Source organism: Saccopteryx bilineata, chromosome 1 (genome assembly GCF_036850765.1).
Source record: "Saccopteryx bilineata isolate mSacBil1 chromosome 1, mSacBil1_pri_phased_curated, whole genome shotgun sequence".
Lineage (NCBI taxonomy): Eukaryota > Metazoa > Chordata > Mammalia > Chiroptera > Emballonuridae > Saccopteryx > Saccopteryx bilineata.
Window position 1 is genome coordinate 408,289,172 of NC_089490.1, and position 22,115 is coordinate 408,311,286.

General features: G+C 40.4%; 1 long non-coding RNA gene and 1 pseudogene across 1 annotated transcript in view; one reads left to right on the top strand and one right to left on the bottom strand.

Moving 5' to 3' along the window:
- Positions 1-328: 328 nt before the first annotated feature.
- LOC136319745 (histone-lysine N-methyltransferase PRDM9-like) lies at positions 329-14,418 on the bottom strand (annotated as a pseudogene).
- A 1,040-nt stretch (positions 14,419-15,458) lies between these two features.
- Positions 15,459-22,115, top strand: part of LOC136319146 (uncharacterized) — a 57,066-nt gene continuing 50,409 nt past the window's right edge. Inside the window, exons 1-2 of the long non-coding RNA XR_010728190.1 lie at positions 15,459-15,511; positions 18,012-18,122. This is a non-coding gene — a long non-coding RNA (uncharacterized lncRNA). The remainder of the gene's footprint in view (positions 15,512-18,011; positions 18,123-22,115) is intronic.

Here is a 22,115-nt window from a genome sequence, read left to right on the forward strand (position 1 = left end):
TTCTATGTTTTTTAGGGGTTGAGTTTCTGTGCTTGACAGTGTGAGTTCTCTATGGCCCTCTGGGAACTCTTTGCTTTCAGTGATGGGGAGGGAAAGAATGAGGTATATGGGCATCATAGTTTTATGAAGATAAGATTTATTAGAACAGGAGGCAAGAGACCAGGAGAATATGGGTGTTGACATTCCCATATCACTTGAGAAACTATTTGTCCAGCTCATCTTTTGTCATGAAAGTGAAGTTGTTTAACTAGTTACTTCTGTACTAATTACAATCTAATGAGGGTAAAGGGTCAGTAAACTTCCTATGAAGTCCCCTCAGAGCTGGTGTATGACCTGTGTAAGAGCTATGAATGTGGAGATACAATTTATTGCTAATGATTCACTCACTCTCCTTGCAAACAAAGGGCTTCTCCCTTGAGTGTGTCCTCTGTTGTCTGAGGAGAGTTGACTTCTGTAAAACCCTCGCTCTCACTCCCTGCAAACATAGGGCTTCTCCCCTGAGTGTGTTCTCTTGTGCATGATGAGAAGTGATTTTTGTGTAAAGCCTTGTTCACACTCCCTGCAAACATAGGGCTTCTCCCCTGAGTGTGTTCTCTGGTGTGTCATGAGATCTGACTTTTGTGTAAAGCGTTGCTCACACTCCCTGCAAACATAGGGCTTCTCCCCTGAGTGTATCCTCTGATGTCTGAAGAGACTTGACTTCTGTGAAAATCCTTGCTTACACTCCCTGCAAACATAGGGTTTCTCCCCTGAGTGTGTCCTCTGGTGTATTAGGAGAACTGACTTTCGTGTAAAGCCTCGTTCACACTCTCTGCAAACATAGGTCTTCTCCCCTGAGTGTATTCTCTGGTGCCTTAGGAGAGTTGACTTCTTTGAAAATCCTTGCTCACACTCCCTGCAAACATAGGGCTTCTCCCCTGAGTGTGTTCTCTGGTGTGCGATGAGATCCAACTTTTCATTAAAGTGTCACTCATACTCCCTGCAAACATAGGGCTTCTCCCCTGAGTGTATCCTCTGATGTCTGAAGAGACTTGACTCCTGTGAAAAGCATCGCTCACACTCCTTGCAAACATAGGGCTTCTCCCCTGAGTGTGTTCTCTGGTGTGTAAAGAGATGTGACTTTCGTGTAAAACCTCGTTCACACTCCCTGCAAACATAGGGCTTCTCCCCTGAGTGTGTTCTCTGGTGTGTGATGAGATTTGACTTTTCTGTAAAGCGTCACTCACACTCCCTGCAAACATAGGGCTTCTCCCCTGAGTGTATCCTCTGATGTCTGAAGAGACTTGACTTCTGTGAAAAGCATCGCTCACACTCCCTGCAAACATAGGGCTTCTCCCCTGAGTGTGTTCTCTGGTGTGTAAAGAGATGTGACTTTCATGTAAAATCTCATTCACACTCCCTGCAAACATAGGGCTTCTCCCCTGAGTGTGTTCTCTGGTGTGTGATGAGATCTGACTTTTCTGTAAAGCGTCGCTCACACTCCCTGCAAACATAGGGCTTCTCCCCTGAGTGTATCCTCTGGTGTCTGAAGAGACTTGACTTCTGTGAAAAGCGTCGTTCACACTCCCTGCAAACATAGGGCTTCTCCCCTGAGTGTGTTCTATGCTGTGTGAGATGTGACTTCAGGGAAAAGAGTTGTTCACACTCCCTGCAAACATTGGGCTTCTTCCCTGAGTGTGTCCTCTGGTTTTTGAGGAGATGTGACCCATTATCAAAGCCTTGCAAACATTCTCCATACTTGATAGCTTCATTTGTCGACATTACTACTCTCATAGACAGTTTTTCTGTGTCCACTGAATTCCCATTCTGGCCTCTGCTCAGTGCTTTCTGTATCATTCTCTCTTGCTCACTAGAGCTTTCCATGTGTCCTTTGGGAGGTTTGAAAAAGGCCCTTGAAATCCTCCTTGGCCTGTTTCTTTTAATCAAATGTTTGTACTTCTCTTTGACTTTTTGACCTTCAGCTTTGCCATCCTCATTGTGTGTATCAGTATGTTGCTGCTGCTGATTTTCATCCTCTGTGTAGGGATCCTTTGATTGGAGGTGTTTTCTTATAGATGTTCCTGGGAGAATATCAGAGGGGTGATTGCATCCCACATGTTGACTGAGAATTTCTGACTGGAGAAGGCCAGAGAGAAGGAAGAACATGGGTGTATCTCTGGCTGTGGTTCTGCTGAAAGAGAAAATTTTGGTCAGGACAGATGTTTATAAGGCTGCCTGGGTCATATGTTTTGTTTAGACCTGTCCCATGAGTCATTATTATGAAGTTGACAATGTAATCTCTGTCTCCCACAAAGTGTTTTTTTACAGTCTGTTTTCTCTTTTCATGTTTATGTACTATATCTTCTTTAGAAATTCAGAAAGCCAATATCAAGGGTCCTTTCTATGCATTGCCAGATGAGGGACTGTCAAGTAGCATCAGGGGCTGTTTCACCCCTTCTATGGGTGGACCAATGCTGACATTTCATATATACATGTAGCTTTTAGCACAGTTCTTTATAGAGACCACTGACCCCAACTAGAAATTGCTTCCATCATTGTTTCTGACAGATGATAAACTGACAATATGTTTTTCCTCAAGCTTCACATCAAATATTCATACTTGATTTTATTCAGTGTCAGCCCATTTTATATACAATGAAAAGTTTTTTTCAAAATATTTTCCTAGCCATACTTTTTAAAAATTGATTGCTTTTTGAGGACAAAAAGAGGAGGAGGAAGAAGAAGAATAAGAGAAGAGGAGAAGAAGAAAAAAAGACAAAAAAAGAGAAAGACAGGCATTTATTCATTGTTCTACCTAGACATGCAGTCATTGGTCATTTCTTGTATGTGCCCTGACCTGGGATCAACCTTGGAATTACAGGTTGGAGCTCTAACCAACTGAGCTAACCAGCCAGGTCCCCCAATCATACTTCTTACATGCCTGACTTCCATCCCTCTCCAGCTAATCCATAATCCTCTCTCACTTGGAGATAAAGTAATCTCTGAGAGGATTCCCACTGAACTGTATTCTTCAAAAATTAACAAAGCAAAACTTAAAGAATAAGCCACCCTATAGCCAAGAACAGCACCATCATCCCACCTCACTCAGGAAGGTTTCCAGTATCTCAGCTCAGATCACAGCGCTGCATTCCAGGCTTCTGGGCATCTATTCGACCTCTGCTGTTACCCTATATGCTAGACAGAGGTGGCCCTCAGAAAACAGGCCCATGCTAGTTTTCCCAGTGGATAGAGTGTTGGCCTGTCATGTGGACATCCCAGGTTCAAAATTCAGTCAGGGCACAAATGAAAAGTGACTATCTGCTTCTCTTCCCCTTCATCTTCCCCTTCTCTCTCTTTTCCTCCCCCACAGCCAGTTGCTTGATTGGTTCGATCACCAGCTCGATAGTTTAGTTGGTTCAAGTGTTGAACTCAGGCACTGAGGATAACTCAGCTAGTCTGAGCATGGACCTCAGGCTTGGGTTGCTGGGTGGATCCTGGTTGGGGCACATTAAGGAATATATCTTTCTTCCTCTCACTTAAAAAAATTAAAAATTTTAAATTTTTCTATCATGATAGAAAATTAAGGTTAGTGCTGTGTTAAAAGGCTATCATGTTCCTTGCTTATTTGGTTACTGGCAGTTTTTTATTTCACCTGGTTCCTGGGGAATGGCAGGAGCAGTGAACAAACAGAATCAAAAGGGCTTAGGAAATGTTTGGCTTGTCAAGAAATATTTGTCCTAGAGACACCTGAAGATGGCAGCAAAGTAGGCAAATGCACAGACTCCCAGCTCACACCTCCAAACTGGATTTAAGATCAGTGTGAAAAACCAAATCTGGACTACAAGAACAGCTCTAAAAACTAAGGAGCAAAGAACAAGCCACACTGTGCCTGGTAGGGAGTACCAAGGAATGGTGAGTCTCCCCTGCTTAAGGGAACAAAGGGATTGTGAGGCTGAGAGCACAGAAGGGTTCTCATTCCAAGGAAAAGAGTAGTAAATATAGCTCACAGCCACTTGCCTGGGACCTGAGAATGAGGTGTGTTGAAAGGGCTGGCTTATCTTCCAAAAGGAAAGGGGGGAGGGTGACAAACAGTGACTGGCAGAGGAATGCATGGGAGGACCTGAGAAGCTGACTCATCCGAGTGCTGGAGTAGGCCGTAGCTGGGGGAGGGGTTTATCCTTCCACATAACACAAAACAAGTGGTTCCGGGTCACCCATCTCAAGATATCTCTCCAGCTCCAATCAACGCAAGAAGACAAAGCTGAAAACAAGAAGTGGGGAGGAGGGGCAGTAACCTAGATCTCCATGGAGATCTGAGATACACCTCCCCTACTGAACCTGAGAAAACACCCTGACCCCAGAGAGAGTAACTGGCAGATCAGGCCTTCAGAGTCTCAGGTTACATCCACCACATTCCTGGATACAGTTTCAAATAAGCCCCCTGCTGAGATCAGTAAACAAGACTACCACTGAGATAACTCAGAAGAAAACAAACAAATCAAGACTTCAAAATGGCTCGACTAGAAAAGCCAAACCTGACAGTGGATTACAAACGACAGCTGATAACAACCCAAGAAGACCTAGGAATAACACAAATAAAAGTTGGAGGCAGACAACACCAAACCTAGACTCAAACAGCCCTACAAACAACACACCCAAACACACAGACATAATGAGAAGACAGAAAAGTGCAATCCAAATAAAACCACGAGAGAAATCTCCAGAAAAGAAACTGTGTGATATGGAAATAACCAAACTGCTGGATACAGAGTTTAGAATAATGATTGTTAGGATGCTAGTAATCTTAGAACAACAATGGATATTGTTCTAAGGTCATTACAAACACCTAAGAAAAGAGATAGCAAGTATAAAAAAGGACATTGAAATATTTTTTAAAAATCAGTCAGAGGTGACAAATACAATATCAGAAATAAAGACCACAATAAAAGAAATTAAAAGCAGAATGGATGAAGCTGAGGATCGAATCAGAAAGTTAGAAAACATGATAAATAAAGGCATGGAAGCAGAACAGAAAAAAGAGACTCAAAAAGTCTGAGGTAATTCTAAGACAGCTCTGTGATAACATGAAGAGAAATGACATCTGCATTATAGGGGTTCATAAAGAAGAAGAGAAAGAACAAGGGATAGAAACTGTATTCAACAAAGTCATAGCTGAAAATTTCCCTAAATTGATGCAAGGAAAAATTTCACAAGTTCAAGAAACACAGAGAACTCCATTAAAGAGAAACCCCAAAAGACCTACACCAAGACACATCATAATTAAAATACCAAAGCTAAGAGATAAAGAGAAAATATTAAAAGCTGCTAGAGAAAAAAAGACTATAACCTACAAAGGAGCCCCCATAAGAATGACTTCCAACTTCTCAACAGAAATATTTGAGCCAGAAGGGAATGGCAAGAAATATTCAAAGTAATGCAGAACAAGAGACTACAACCAAGACTACTTTATCCAACAAGACTATCATTTAAAATTGAAGAAGAAATAAAAAGTTTCCCAGACCAAAAAAGAAAACAAACAAACAAAAAAACTCAAGGAATTCATTACAACCAAACCAGTGCTGCAGGAAATGTTAAGGGGTCTGTTGTAAACAGATCAAAGTGGTAAAAGAATATAGCAAAAGAGGAATACAGCTTTAAAAAATAAAATGGCAATAAACAACTACATAGCAATAATAACCTTAAATGTAGAAGGATTAAATGATTCAATCAAAAGACATAGGATAGCTGCATGGATAAGAAAACAGGACCTGTACATATGCTGTCTACAAGAGACACACCTTAAAACAAAAGATGCACATAGACTGAAGGTAAAAGGATAAAAAAATTATTTCATGCAAATGGAAATGAAAAAAAATTAGGGTAGCAATACTAATATCAAGCAAAATGGACTTTAAAACAAAGACTATAGTAAGAGATGAAGAAAGTCACTACATAATGATAAAGGGAGCAATCCAACAGGAAGATATAACCATAATAAATATCTATGCATCGAATATAGGAGCACCTAAGTATATAAAGCAGACTTTGATGGATATAAAGGGCAAGATCAACAGCAATGCTATAATAATAAGAGATTTCAATAACCCACTATCATCACTAGATAGATCCTCAAGAAAGAAAATTAACAAAGAAACAGCAGACTTAAAGGACACACTAGATCAACTTGATTTAATAGATATCTTTAGAACCTTTCACCCTAAGGCAGCAGAATATACATTCTTTTCAAGTGCTCATGGTACATTCTCTAAGACAGACCACATGTTAGGACACAAAAGCAGTCTCAACAAATTTAAGAAGATTGAAATCATATCAAGCATTTTCTCTGATCACAATGGCATAAAACTAGAAATCAACCACAACAGAAAAACTGAAAAATACTCAAACACATGGAAACTAAATAGCATGTTATTAAGTAATGAATGGGTTGCCAATGAAATCAAAGAAGAAATAAAAAAATTCCTAGAAACAAATGATAATGAGCAAGCAACAACTCAAAATTTATGGGACACAGCAAAAGCAGTCCTGAGAGGGAAGTTCACAGCACTACAGGCATTCCTTAAGAAGCTTGCAAAAGCACAAATAAACAACCTTACCCTTCATCTAAAAGAACTAGAAAAAGAACAGCAAGTAAGGCCCAGAGGTAGTAGAAGGAAGAAAATAATAAAGATCAGAGCAGAAATAAATGACATAGAAGCTACAGAAACAATATAGAGGATCAATGAAACCAAGAGCTGGTTCTTTGAAAGGATAAACAAGATCAATGAACCTTTAACAAGACTCACCAAGAAAGGAAGAGAGAAAACTCAAATAAATAAAATTAGAAATGAGAGTGGAGAAATAATAACTGACACAACAGAAATACAAAATATTGTAAGGAAACACTATGAAGAACTGTATGTCAAAATATTAAACCACCTAGGTAAAATAGACAAATTCCTTGAAACATATAATCTTCTAAAAATCAATCGGGGAGAATTAGAAAACCTAAAAACACTGATTACAACAAAAGAGATCAAACAGCTTCAAAAAAACAAAACTCCTGGGCCCGATGGCTTCACTGGTGAACTTTTACCAAATATTCAAAGAAAAATTAACTCCTATCCTTCTCAAGCTATTTCAAAAAATTCAGGAGGAAGAAACACTTCTAAGTTTCTTTTATGAGGCAAGCATAATTCTGATTCCAAAACCAGGCAAAGACAACACAAAGAAAGAAAATTATAGGCCAATAAGCCTGATGAATTCAGATGCTAAAATCCTCAACAAAATATTAGCAAACCAGATCCAGCAATACTGAAAAAAAATCATACATCATGATCAAGTGGGATTTATTCTGGGGAGGCAAGGATGGTACAACATTCTTAAATCAATTAATGTGATTCACCACATTAAAAAAAGGAAGGAGAAAAACCACATGATAATTTCAATCAATGCAGAAAAAGCATTTGATAAAATCCAGCACCCATTTATGATCAAAACTCTTAGCAAAGTGGGAATACAGGGAACATACCTCAATATGATAAAGGCCATTTCTGACAAACCCACAGCCAACATTATAATTAATGGATAAAAATTAAAAGCAATTCCCCTAAAATCAGGAACAAGGCAGGGGTGCCCCCTTTCACCACTCTTATTCAACATAGTACTGGAAGTCCTAGCTACAGCAATCAGACAAGAAGAAGAAATAAAAGGCATCCAAATTGGAAAAGAAGAAGTAACACTATCATTATTGGCAGATGATATGATACTGTATATAGAAAACCCTAAAGTCTCAGTCAAAAAACAACTGGACCTAATAAAAGAATTCCACAAGGTGGCAGGATATAAAATTAATACACAGAAATCAGAGGTATTTTTATATACAAACAATAAACTGTCACAAAGAGAAATTAAGGAAACAATCCCCTTCACTATCGTAACCAAAAAACTAAAGTACCTAGGAGTAAATTTAACCAAGGGGGTTAAAGACTTATACTCAGAAAATTATAAAACATTGATAAAAGAAATCAAGAAAAACACAAACAAGTGGAAGCATATACTGTGCTCATGGTTAGGAAGAATAAATATAATTAAAATGTCTATATTACCCAAAGCAATTTATAAATTCAATGCAATACCAATTAAAATACCAATGACATACTTCAAAGATATAGAACACATATTCCAAAAATTTATATGGGACCAAAAAAGAACACGAATAACCTCAGCAATCTTGAAAAAGAAGAATAAAGTGGGAGGTATCACATTTTTTTATATCAAGTTATACTACAAGGCCATTGTACCCAAAACAGCTTGGTACTGGCATAAGAACAGCCATATAGATCAATGGAAGAGAATAGAGAACTCAAAAATAAACCCACATTTTTATGGACAATTAATATTTGACAAAGGATGTAAGAGCATACAGTGGAGTAAAGACAGTCTCTTTAACAAATGGAATTGGGAAAACTGGAGAGCTACCTGTAAAAAAATGAAACTAGACCACCAACTTACACCATTCACAAAAATAAACTCAAAATGAATAAAGGACTTAAATGTAAATTGTGAAACCATAAGTATCCTAGAAGAAAACTTAGGCAGTAAGCTCACTAACATCTATCATAGCAATATCTTTGCTGATTTATCTCCACAGGCAAATAAAATAAAAGGATAAACAAATGAGGCTATATCAAACTAAAATGCTTTTGCACAGCTAAAGATAATATGAACAGAATAAAAAGACAAACCACACAATGGGAGAACATATTCGACAATACATCTGATAAGGGATTAATAACCAAAATTTATAAAGAACTTGTAAAACTCAACACCAGAAAGACAAACATTATCCAATCAAAAATGGGCACAAGAAATAAATATACACTTTTTCAAAGAGGACATACAGATGGCCAATAAACAAATAAAAGAAATGTTCAACATCACTAATCATTAAAGAAATGCAAATTAAAACCACAATGAGATAACACTTCACACCAGTCAGAATGGCACTCATTAACAAAACAACACACGATAGGTGCTGGCAAAGATATGGAGAAAGGGGCACCCTCCTGCACTGCTGGTGGGAATGCAGACTGGTGCAGCCACTGTGGAAAACACTATGGAGATTCCTCAAAAAATTAGAAGTGGAACTGCCCTTTGACCTAGCCATCCCACTTATAAGAATATATCCCAAGGACACCATATCACCGACTGAAAAAAATCCACCCCCATGTTTATGGCAGCATTGTTCAGAATATCAAAGATCTGGAAACAGCCCAAGTGTCCATCAGTGTATGAGTGGATTAAAAAGCTGTGGTACATATATACAATGAAATACTATGAGGCTATGAAAAAGAAGGAAATATTACCTTTTACAACAATATGGAGGGACCTGGAAACTATTTTGTTGATTGAAATAAGCCAGGCAGAGAAAGAAAAATATCATATGACCTCACTCATTTGAGGAATCCAAAGAATAATGAGAACTGAGGAACAGAATTGAGACAGAGGAGGGATCAAAGGGACCAGAGGAAAAGAGGACAGAGGAAAAGGGGTGATAGGATGGGATAAACCTGAAGAAAAGGGGGGAGGGTGCTGGAGGGAGGGGGGGAAGGAGATGTTGAGGGGAATGAGGGGAGGGGAGATGCATTCGGGGTCACCCTAGAATCTATGTAAACACAATTAATTAAATTAAAAAGAAAAAAAAGAAAAAAAACAAAAAAATATAAAATTTCTAAGTATCAAAGGCATATGAAATGAATCCTTAATTTCTGAACCATCTGATTCAAAATCTTACTGACTTTAGAGTATACCATGAACATTTCTAAGGTGAGTTCTCTTTTTCTTTCCATTTTGAAGAATGGTTGTGCCCACCTCTAGCTGCTGAGAGCTCTCTCTTCTGCTTGCTTCCACACTTGATGCCCAGCTTCTGGCCATACTCGTCACCATACCAGACTAGCAGCTCACAGTCTGTCTTGATGACCTGACAGGTTCGATAGAAAATCTGCCTGTGATACTGAAAAGCCACCAGGTTCTGCTCTTCATCATCCCAGGCAAAGTTCACAAACCTAAGATTGAGGCAGGTGAAAGAAAAGAAACCCACAGATGATGAGTTTCTACTACCTCTCAGATCCATGTCCAGCTCTGAACCTGATACTCAGGCTCTGATGTCACCCACTCCCACAGTGCTCCCGGAGAACCTTTTGTTCAATGTCTGAGCCTGTCACAATGTCATACTACTTTGAATCTTCAGGTCCTGCTTACGGTGCTCATCCTGCCTAATACCATTTTCCAAAGCCAATTTTAGATGTAACCTCCACCCTGATTGGCCATAAAACCCAGTGACCTCTAACTTCTCTAAACTAACTCAGGTCCTGTTTATATCACAGAACTTGCTACTTGATGTAGGACTCTGTGTCTAGATTAGTTCACATCATTCAATACTCAGCCTAAGTTCATCTTTTTTGAGAGGCCTTTCTCCATTCTTCTCACATTTTATTTAGGTAGTATTTCATGCCTCACCCAGGTTCCCAAAAACACCTGGAGGTCCCCCTGCACCACCAAAGTGAGAAATGGAGAGGCAGATAGACAAACTCCTGCATGCAACCAACCAGGATCCACCTGGAATGTCCACCAGGGGGAGATACTCAGCCTATCTCAGCATTGTGCCACTGCAACTGAAGCCATTCTAGCACCTGAGGCAGAGGCCATTGAGCCATCCTCAGTGCTCAGCCCAACATTGCTCCAATATAGCCTTGGCTGCGGGAAGGGAAGAGAAAGATAGAGATGGAGAGGAGGAAGGGTAGAGAAGCAGATGAGCACTTCTGTGTGCCCTGGCTGGGATTCAAGCCCTGGACTTCCATGATTGGGCTGATGCTCTACCACTGAGCCAACTGATCAGAACTTGGAGGTCTCTTTATCTTAGCAAAATCATTCAGAACAATAATAGCTTATTCACATTCTGTAGCCTCTGATAAAAGAGCCCCTAGGAAAGTGGCAAATGATCATTGCTCTGCAGGCTTCAGAACTCAGTTCTAGTTAGAAGTGAGGCTGGGATAATTTGCTGCCCTCACAGTTCTAGGCTATCCTTGGTTTCGGTATCCTGGCACTGTGCACTTCTCAAAAAATAGAAAAATTATAGTTAAACATTTTTGAAATCAATTGTTTTACTCTGTCTGCAATTCATCCTCCATAAGATGAGTTATATAATCTGTTTTAATAATGAATACCTTACTCTAAACTGGGATATAGTAAAGACTTGCTTAAATAATGTTCATTAGATCAATTAAAGTGTAATCCAGGATCTCAAAAATCCAGTGCCTAAATTTTGTCTAGCATAGAGATTTATATTTTGAGGACATATGCTATATTTTTATCTCTTTTTTTCATCTAAATACCTCTTGCTTTGAAAGAGCAAGAGGAAAAAAAAGAGGAACAGAGGATTGAGGGAGACCACTGAGGGAGGCATGATGAGAAGGAAAGATGTATGGGCCTGAGAGGGATGAGTGTTCTCTGTGACTCCCTTAAACTTCTTGGCCTTACCTCATCCAGTTGGCCCAGGATTCATCCTTCGCATTCACATACTCATGGCAGTTTCTCCCTTTGGTGATCTGCATTTCAGGAAAAAGATATAAAGACTTTTTTTTGGATGTGGAGGTAATTTCTCTCCTGTCAACAAAGCTCTTTCAGCTTGCATGCATTGCCACTCGGGACCACATGATATTTTTCTTACTCATCACATCTGAGTTGACCTGTCCACTTAGGGCTGGGAGGAGGCATTCCTTTGTGTCTGTACCACTTTGCTCCCACTTAACCTGTGATCCTCAACAGGAGCTCCATGGTCTACAAAGTCCACTCAGTACCCAGAGCTAACCATATTGTCTCCATCCATGTCCTAGTATGTAGAAAGGCAGGTCCCACCAAGCCATGGGAGGAATGTGAGAAGCCACAAGACAGGGGAAGAGGTAAATACTTCTCACCTGCCAGGAGTATCCGTTGTTGCCTGCCTCTTCATCTTCTGTGATCTGGCCCTCATAAGGGCCAAAGTGCAGACCCACTGGCAGAGCTGATACCTCGTTCCACACTCCAAGCCCAGCCTCAGGGATGCCCGATGGTCTGATTCTCAACCCAGGGGGCAGAGTCAGGGCTGCGTGGTTCGGATGCCCCTTATCCACTGCACTGTCTTTTACAAATGTAGGGGGCCCATGCACGTCACAACTGTCGATGAAGAAGTTCTGACACTTCTCAAAATCTGGGGGTGAGAGCAATAGGGATTAGGGAAGGTGTAGTGCATGTTCCTGGACATATAGAGCTTCAGAGAGAGTGCAGGAACTCACATCATTGAGCCTCAATTCTGTAGTGCATGTCCATAGGGGAATGGAATTCTCTAATGACCAAATGACCAGATGAAATTATTGTATGAACAGATAACATGCTTTGTGAGAGTCACTTACAGAGGTAGTCATCATCCTGGGGCTCGCTGACCTCTTGGTACACTTGGCCTTTCCTTTCTTGTAGGCTATACATCTTTACTTCAGTCTCCTTTCTCCTGAGTTCTAAGTTGGAGAAGAGTGAGTTTGGTGGAGTCTGGAGTGTTAGTCCCTATTTTGTCAAAAAACACATAATGTCCTCCCATCAAATTATCATTCATCCTTCTTTGTACTCTGGTATTTTCTTTTGTCAACTATTGGCTCAGAAATTCTCTATAATAATAAACCTCTACACTGACTACAGATGGTCAATTCAAACTTTGTTTCTAGATCTTCCCATTATGAGGTTTAATTTCCCAACTTTTATTTATTCATAAAATATATATTTAGGGCACAGTATATATAAGGTATTGAGGAAAGGCCTAGTATACAACACCAACAGGGTATGGTCGCTAGTATCCGGGGTGTATTTATTGGACAACATGAAAGTGTCAGTTTTTTTATATTGAATTTAAGCCCTAGACTGTGGCTCACTGGATAGAGTGTTTGCCCATTGTATGTCCCGGGTTTGATTCTGGTCAGGGTACATAAGAGAAGCAACCATCTCCTTCTCCACACCTCCCTTTCCTTCTTTCTTTTCTGCAGCCAGCAGCTCAATTGGTCCTAGCATTGGCCCTGGGCACTGAGAAAGCTCGGTTGGCTGGAGCACATCATTCTGAGGTGCTAAAAACCAGCTCAGTATTCAGAAATTGGGGTTACCAGGTAGATCCTTGTAAGAGTGCATATGAGAGTCAGCCTCACTATCTCCCCTCATCTTACCTAACATATAAACAAATACATATGCAAATAAATAAACTGAATTCAACACTTTCAAAGAATATATGCACGTATCTTTACCTTACATATTAGTATTCAAGAGCTCAGAGAATTTGTAAGATTTGCCCAAATCTCCAGTGTTAAATTCACTCTGAATTTAGTAGAGTTTATATCCAGGCCTATCCAAAGTCCACCCCACATACCTAGGCCATACTTATTAGCCTTTCTAGAGGACTCAGAGGAACTGAAATCTATAAATGGTTTTCTCTTACCCAATTTTTAACTAGAGTGTTTTCCAGACACATTGATGAGATGGCTGACACAGGGCCTGATACAATGGTCCCTGGCTCACAACCCCAGCTGCCTTAATCACCACGTTTAAAACTTTCCGATGTGCAATGTGGCCGGCACTGCCCAGACAGCCTTGTTTTGAAGCACTGCTCATCGGCCAGACCTTCCTCCTCCTCTTGTGATGACAAGTGCTCTGAATGAGTTATTTCTTATGTGCTAATTTTATACTTCTATACCATCCCTGCTCATTAACACATCTATAAATATGTGTAATTATTTACACATGGAAGCAGTGTAGCAAATTGCCCCTTACTGCACAATGCACTGTTTGCATCGCGCTTGTTTGCTAAATGCAAGCCCTGTCCCTTGTTAGCTGTTGAGACACTGGGACCTGACCATTGTCAGTTTCAAAAGGGCAGCGCCATGCCTGTGGCCCCTCACCTTGTTGCCTTCTAGTCCATTCTTCATGTGAGTCCTCAGTGTCCACCGCCAGGTTTTTGGTGACCTACAAGCAGTGAACCATAAAAGCAGTTAGAGGGGCTCTGAGGCCTCGGAAGAAACAAAATCCTGGTCCCCAAAGTGAATTGCTTGAAGGAGCAGCCCCCACTCAGGGGGGCCTGCCACCCACGGTTCCCACATCCTGGTTTCCGCGCCCCGTCACCTGTGTGCAGCAGCGCGACCTGGTTCCTCTCCACGTTGGGGCAGCTCGCCTTCTCCCAGTCACCCAAGGCGGCCACCCCTCCCGGGAGAAGTAGGCGCGGATGTCCCTGAAGTCTTCAGGGTCCTAGGGAAAGACACGGCCACGTGACTTTGCGCAGCAGCCGGCAGAAACCACTGCTCACCCTGCTTGGTCTGTTAAGCCTAATCCGGAGAGACTCAAAACATTGAAGACATGAACAAAATTCATCGATTCCACACCAAAGCTTTATAGTCTAGCTTAGCCAAGCAGCGGCAACTTTGAAAGAAATCTGAGGGAGAGCGCTGGCCCCTTGTTTTACCTAGTTTTTATAGTTTTGCAAGTGGGAAGTACAGAAGCAAAAATTGCAATTAGGTGCCCTGTACCACTATTGGTTATAGTCATATGCCCTTTAACATGATAGGACCATGTTCAATTTGCAAGCCATACATCATTTTGGAGAAAACAAAATTTATAAGTCTACACAATGATAGAAAGATGTCTCTTTACATATTAAAAGACATTACTATATTTTCTAATGTTTATCTGCCATCTCTTTGTCCAGAGTCACACATCTTAACTACATGCATTCACATGGGAGAGGTAGTTTTCATGGGGACAAATGCCCATAAATGGCTCATTACTATAAGAAAAGGTTTATTTTGGCTTTTCTCTTCCTGTACCTGGCTAGCCATTCACCCCTTTCCCCACAGGTGTGGTGGAATGTCAGGGAATCCATGTTTTCCTTCCCTTTGCATTTACAATACAATGCCAAGGGCCATTCTAGTTTTATGCCAATCACACAGTACAGAGATTATTCACAAAATTTCTCTGCACACCTTAACCCAAATTAATAAAATGTTCTTTAAGTCTATTAAAATATTAATATTGATTCTGTAGCTTTTGGTACTTTACAACACCTGCGGGTGAGGTGGCACAGAGGATCCTCAGGGCTCCTCAGGTCCAGGCTTCCCCCAGCCCACTGCCCACCTCTCCCTCAGCGCCCCCCACCCCCCACAAAATCCCATCTGCGTCCCTGCTCCTGCCACCCCGCAGGCCCAGCCCCAACGTGCCTGAGCGGGAGATGGTGATGAGGCTGACTGCTGGCCCACGGGCACACATTCACATGCGCGTGTGCTTGTGCTGGGGTGTACAGAGAGGGAACACGTGGGGCCAGCTCCAGGGAAGCAAGGACCGGCCCAGCCAGGGACTCCAGCCAAGTCAGTGACCTCCTTGCTCAAGCCAGCCACTGGGCTTTAAGCTAGTGACCTTTGGGCTCAACCAGAGGCCATTGGGTCATGTCTATGATCCCACGCTCAAGCTGGTGAGTCCACGCTCAAGCCGGATGAGCTTATTACATTTCCTTGTTGTTCAAGCGCTCTCTTGAGTTCCTCTATTCTACTCTCAAGTTTATCGAACATCATTATGACTGTTTGCTTTGAATTCTTTATCTGTCCAATTACCCATCTCCATTTAATTAGGACATTTCTCCTGAGTTTTTTTCTTTTTTTTTTAAAATTTAAAATTTTTTTTTTTTATTTATTCATTTTAGAAAGGAAGACAGAGAGAGAGAGAGAGAGAGAGAGAGAGAGAGAGAGAGAGGAGATAGAGAGAAGGGGGGAGGAGCAGGAAGCATCAACTCCCATATGTGCCTTGACCAGGCAAGCCCAGGGTTTCAAACCGGCAACCTCAGCATTTCCAGGTCGACGCTTTATCCACTGCGCCACCACAGGTCAGGCCTGAGTTTTTTTCTTGTTCCTTCATTGGGGGTATATATTCTTGTGTCTCCCCATTTTGTTTGACTTTCTGGTTTTGTTCCTTTGAGTAGAATGAAATAGTCATCTCGGCCAGTCTTGAAAAAGTTGTCTTTGTTACATTGTGTGTTGAATAGTTTCAGCCTGCCGGTTGTAGTTGGGGGAGGTGCATGCAGTGCCTGTCCTGTCACCTGGCCTGAGTGGGTTCTGAATGGGCTGCCTGGGGTGTGTGAGCCCCCTTGCCCATTTAATCTGGGCAGGGCTCTTGGTGTAAAAGGGGCTGCGTGGTGTGTGCTGTGTGTCCTGTTTTAATTATCTGTTGTCAGAGCATGGTCTGTGCTGGGTTACCTGATTGCTTTCTTGTATCTCACCCCCATTAGATCCACCCTTTGTCCTGGTGGGGTAGCCTGGGTGCACACACAGCCTTAATTTGTTCATTCTTCACCTTTTCAAGGCTTGGCAGCCCTGTGCACATGCACAGCATTGCCCCCCCCCCCTCACTCCACACTGGGCCACAAGGTTTTGCTAGCTTTGTGCTTTCTTTGGGTAGAGCAGCCCAACCAGTGTGTGCAGCAGTGCCCCCAATCTCTGCACTTTCTCTGATCAGACAGTCCAGTGTGCAGACCATAGCCCATTTGCTGGCTCCCCGGTTTCCAAGAGGGGTAATGCCAGTAGTGACCCACTAACTATCTCTGCACTTTCTCTGCGTGGAATAGTCCTGCAGCTGGTACCAGAGTGTTTTGCTAGCTCTGCACTCTCTCTAGGTAAGGCAGCCCCATATGCACATGCAGCTCAGTTGGCAAAGTGTCACCCTGCCATACCTACCTGCTGGGTTGATATTTGGAAAGAAAAGCTGTCTTTATACAAGCTATGCTGCCCTCATGATTCTGTTGTATTTAGCTCCAGGAGAGGTGGCTGGGGATGTGCTGTAGTGCCCTGTGGGTGGCCATAGAGCCTGAATGGAGCTACTGTCTTCTATCCTCATGTCTGGGAGATGTAAACAGTGGTGCTCTGGTCTCTTTGGTCCTTGAGCTGATTCTTCACCTCCTGCAGAGCTCTCCTGGTTCCTCAGCCTTCTCTATGCATTCTCTCTCTCTCTCTTTCTCTCTATCTTGTGCAGAAGCTGTTTAATTGTTTCTCAGTTGTCTTTCAGGAGAAATTGTTCTAAGTAAAGGGGTACAGCATCCACATGTGCCACCATCTTGGACCCACTGGAGAGTTCTTTTCTTTTTTTTTTAATTTTATTGATCTTTCTAGTTTTTTTTTTTTTTTTTGTATTTTTCTGAAGCTGGAAATAGGGAGAGACAGTCAGACAGACTCCCGCATGCGCCCAACCGGGATCCACCTGGCACACCCACCAGGGGCAAAACTCTGCCCACCAGGGGGCAATGCTCTGCCCCTCCGGGGTGTCGCTCTGCGGTGACCAGAGCCACTCTAGCGCCTGGGGCAGAGGCCAAGGAGCCATCCCCAGCGCCCGGGCCATCTTTGCTCCAATGGAGCCTTGGCTGAGGGAGGGGAAGAGAGACACAGAGAGGAAGGAGGGGGGGTGGAGAAGCAAATGGGAGCTTCTCCTATGTGCCCTGGCCGGGAATCAAACCCGGGTCCCCCGCACGCCAGGCCGACGCTCTACTGCTGAGCCAACTGGCCAGGGCCCCACTGGAGAGTTCTTAAATAAAGTCTGATATTGGCTGCAGCAACAGGCTTCTGCTCTGATATGCTTTTATTCTTCATAGTCAAATATCTATACAATTATCGAGACATTGGTTTTCCCTCTGACTTCAATTACTTGTTGCATCCAGGAGCATTTTATTTTCACCTTGTTTAGCTTTTTTCTCCTGTGAGGATGGGCATGATAACTTCCAAGCTTCTTACTTGTAAAACCAGAAACAGAAAGTCTTGTGTTAATCACTTTTTATCTCTTGGCTTCCTGTTCCCTATTTGTAAAATAAAGGGATCAGATCACTCCGTGGTGCCTAAACTCTCCTCTAGCTCCAGCATTCTGTTCATTCCATAAGCACTAACTTGCGTGAATGACAGTGCCAATTTGTGACATTTGCTACCGTTCTACAGGTAGACCTGCAGGTGGACAAAGAGAGGCACATTATTTTCAAGTTGTCCCTAAATTATGTTTATCAAATCCAGGAAGTTCAGGAGTTCAAGAAATTCAACATTGTGGAGCATGTAAGTTCCATGTATTCTTTAATGCTGTAAAAATATTTTCTGAATGCTTGGTAAATACGGAGAACTTTTATCATAAACTTAGGATCTCAAAGAATATGAATGTGTATAATTGTGGTGAATCTCTCTCTTTCCTCCCATTTTTTCTCTCTAGCTATGATTTGTTTTTCTCTTTATTTCTTTCTCTCTTCCTCTTTCCCTCCCTGGATCTCAGTATCACCCTTCTTTTCATCTTGTTTACCATCTTTCCTTTCTGCCGTGCTCATAAAGCCTTTGGAAGTGCCCATCATATACCAGGCACTGTGCTAGGAACTCATGTCCCTGCACTCAATGACTTCCCATTCTACTATTTTTATTTCTATCTTTTTAACTTTTTTAATTTAAATTTCCTTAATTTATTATAAAATATGATGTGCTTTGATTTAAAAAATATATTAAATTTTACCAACTTTATTATAAAAAATATACTCTTATTGCAAAAATGCTAAAAAAATTATAAGAAAAACAAACAACAAATTTCCCATAATGAGATATTGATTATATTATGATATGAATATATTATGACATTTTCTTCACATATTCTCTGTGTACCATTATATTTCTCTATATGTACCCAGGTAGATTGGGTGTGTGTACATCTGTGTGCATAGATGTGCATTGCACATGAGCATATCTCTCTGTGTCCATGTGTGTCTGTCATTTGTGTATATCTGTATATGTATATAAATGAGTATTTATTCACTCTTCCAATAAACACTTATTGTATTTCTATTATGTGCCAGGCACTGTGCTTGACACTGGTTGCCTATTGTGAATGAGACAGACTCACTTTCTGTCTTTATGAATACTATGCTGTCATGAGGTAGACAGAGGGAATGAAAAATATACATAAATAAAATAATTATAAGTTGTGACAAGCACTGGATTTGGCAGTGCAATGCCTTTGGTCCCAGTTTTGATTGATCATGGCAAGGTCCAATATCTCAGCTTCTTTGAAGGCAGAGCTGAGACCTAAGTCTTGGTCCTTCAGCAATGCATGTTCTCAGCTATAAAACTGAGAAAATTTACAAGTGAAGAAACAAATACCCTGGGAGGTGTTCTGTGACCAAAATAACCTAGCTTGTAAGTGGTGACCCAGGCTCAGATAAATTCTGGATGCCCAGAGCTTAGCAGGTCTCTCAGTCTGGACTGCTACCATGACAGAAGAAAGAGTGCATGTTAGGAAAGGGGTCACTTTGTGCTAAACAATTAGAAATAGTGTTTACATCCCTGACTCTCAAGAGCAAAGAAAAGACTTCTAGTGTTGTTACTACAGCAGATAGATTATTATTTTATTTTTTAAATTAACTCAGGTTTTCTCTAGTACTTTTATTCCCAAAAGACAATGGCTTGCTCTTACCAGAGCTCAATAGGTTAGAGCAGGGGTAGTCAACCTTTTTATACCTACCACCCACTTTTGTATCTCTGTTAGTAGTAAAATTTTCTAACTGCCCACTGATTCCACAGTAATGGTGATTTATAAAGTAGGGAAGTAACTTTACTTTATAAAATTTATAAAGCAGAGTTTCAGCCAGTTAAATCATATAATAACAATTACCAAGTACTTTATGTCAGATTTTTGCTGTTTGGCAAAATAAATCTTTATAAAAAAACTTACTATAGTTAAATCTATATATTTATACTTTGCATACATAGAAATTACATTAGTTAATTGAATTATTAGTGAGATTCCTGAGGCTGATGCTGGGAAACTAAATATTGAATATCCGGTTCAATTTTTGTGAGGAACAAACAAAGGTCCCCCCTTTCGGAAATTTAGGTGGTTTCTTTTGTCATAATATGATTAACAGCACTAAATCCTGATTCCACAAGATATGAGGTAGGGAAAGGTATCAATAAACTGAATACCATTTTCCACATATTTGGATATAAGACTGGCATTTTTTTATTTTGCCATGGGTTTTCATATCTACCACTGTCAAATTTATGTTTACTTTCTTCATCATATCTAGTTTCTAACAGTTTTCTTGGCAAGTTGTATCAGCCTCTTCAATATGCAGTAAAAGGATTTTTCATCCAGTCATATACCTTCAATTTCAAAATATCTTCAAGTTGTTTTTCCATGTTCCAATTTAAATTCGTTGAGTTGGTTACTCAATCTGTCAATATCATCTGGAGTTACATCATCTTTTATAGATGATAATTGAGGAAATTGATAAAATTCTCTCTTCAATAGGTTATGATGAAGTAGTTCAAGTTTGTCAATAAATAATAGCACAATATTTTGGCAACCTATAAGAATTTTATTAGCTCCTTGAAGCTGCAAATTGACATCATTAAATCTCTTGAAAATATCTGCCAAGTAAAAGGCATCATTTTTTACTGTTTTTAACTGTTGACATAGATTGGTCTCACTATTACTTTAAAAAAAAATTGTATGACACTATTATATAATCCTACAAATCTAGCCAAAGATGTACCCTTTGACAGCCAATGAACATCTGTGTGCAAAAGTAACTTAATAAAATCTTCATTATTGTCCTGGCAAAGCTGTTGAAACATTCTATCATTCTTTGCTTTGGATTTGATGAATTTAATGATGAATGGAGACTTGTACTTAGATGTTTTTCTACAAGATGTTGTCTGTGTACCACACAATGAATACATAAAACATTTGGCACTTTCTGCTTCAAATAAGCAACAAATCCACGATAGCAACCTACCATTGATGGTGCTCCATCAGTAGCACATGCAACAATATTATTCAAAGGAATATTCTTTTTTGTAAAGGATGTTCTCATCGTATTAAAAAGAGATAATTCTTTTGTATCTGTGATGAGATTTATTGAGAATAGCATTTCTTCTCATAATATATTGTTTTTATCAAAATAGCATACATATGCCATCAATAAAGCATCATTATCTGCAATGGTAGATTCGTCCAATTGCATAGAAAATAAAGAGTTTTGGAGAATACTTATGTTCGTTTTCAACATTAACTGCCATTTTATCAATTCATTGCTTTTACTGTGCTATCGCTTAGGGGCAACTTTTTAAAATTTGAGGTATATTCTGATGCATTACTGTTGAGATAAATTCTTTTATAGAAGGTATTATTACAGTTTCTCCAATATTATAGCTTTTACCACTCTTTGCAATTATTTGTGAAATGAGATAAGTGGCAATTAATCCATCTTCATTCATTGTATGTTGTTTCTTCAATGATGCAACAATAGTTGAACAATTTTGAAATTTTTTATATATTTCCAGAAAATAATATGCAATGTGCTTGTCCTTGTCATTTGGATGCTTTGTAAAAATGTTATCACAATTGACTTGACTTCATTGCCTCATTGGATAATGTTTTATGGCACAATATACACACTGAATGTTGTTTATTTGCCAGAGATTTTATGAAACGCATCTTCAGATACTCTGGCAAATAGCTGCATGCATATTTTTTTTGAGACATGGGCTTATAATATTTCACAATATTTTGTTTGAAACTGTGCTTGCTCTCAGAAATCTAACTATGTACTGACTTTAGTTTTGATTATGTAACAATTTAGCTTCACTTACAAAACGTGAACAAAACTTATGCGCTTGAAGTCTGTTGTGTGGTCACGATGTTACAAGTGTCATGGTTGAGCGAGATTTTGTTGAGATGAGACTAAGTTAGTGAGTATCCATGGTTGTGCATTTTATAAAATTTTATGTAGCAAGTGTTGGCCAATGGCATCACTTCTTTGTGATTGGGGCGAAGTAGCAAGACATCAAATAGTTTTGGCAGTCCAAGGGTTTTTTTGTTGTTGTTTTTTAAATTTTTTTATTTTTATATTCATTTTAGAGAGGAGAGGGAGAGACAGAGAGGAGAGACAGAGAGAGAGAAGGGGAGGAGCTGAAAGCATCAACTCCCATATGTGCCTTGACCAGGCAAGCCCAGGTTTTCGAACCGGTGACCTCAGCATTTCCAGGTCGATGCTTTATCCACTGCAC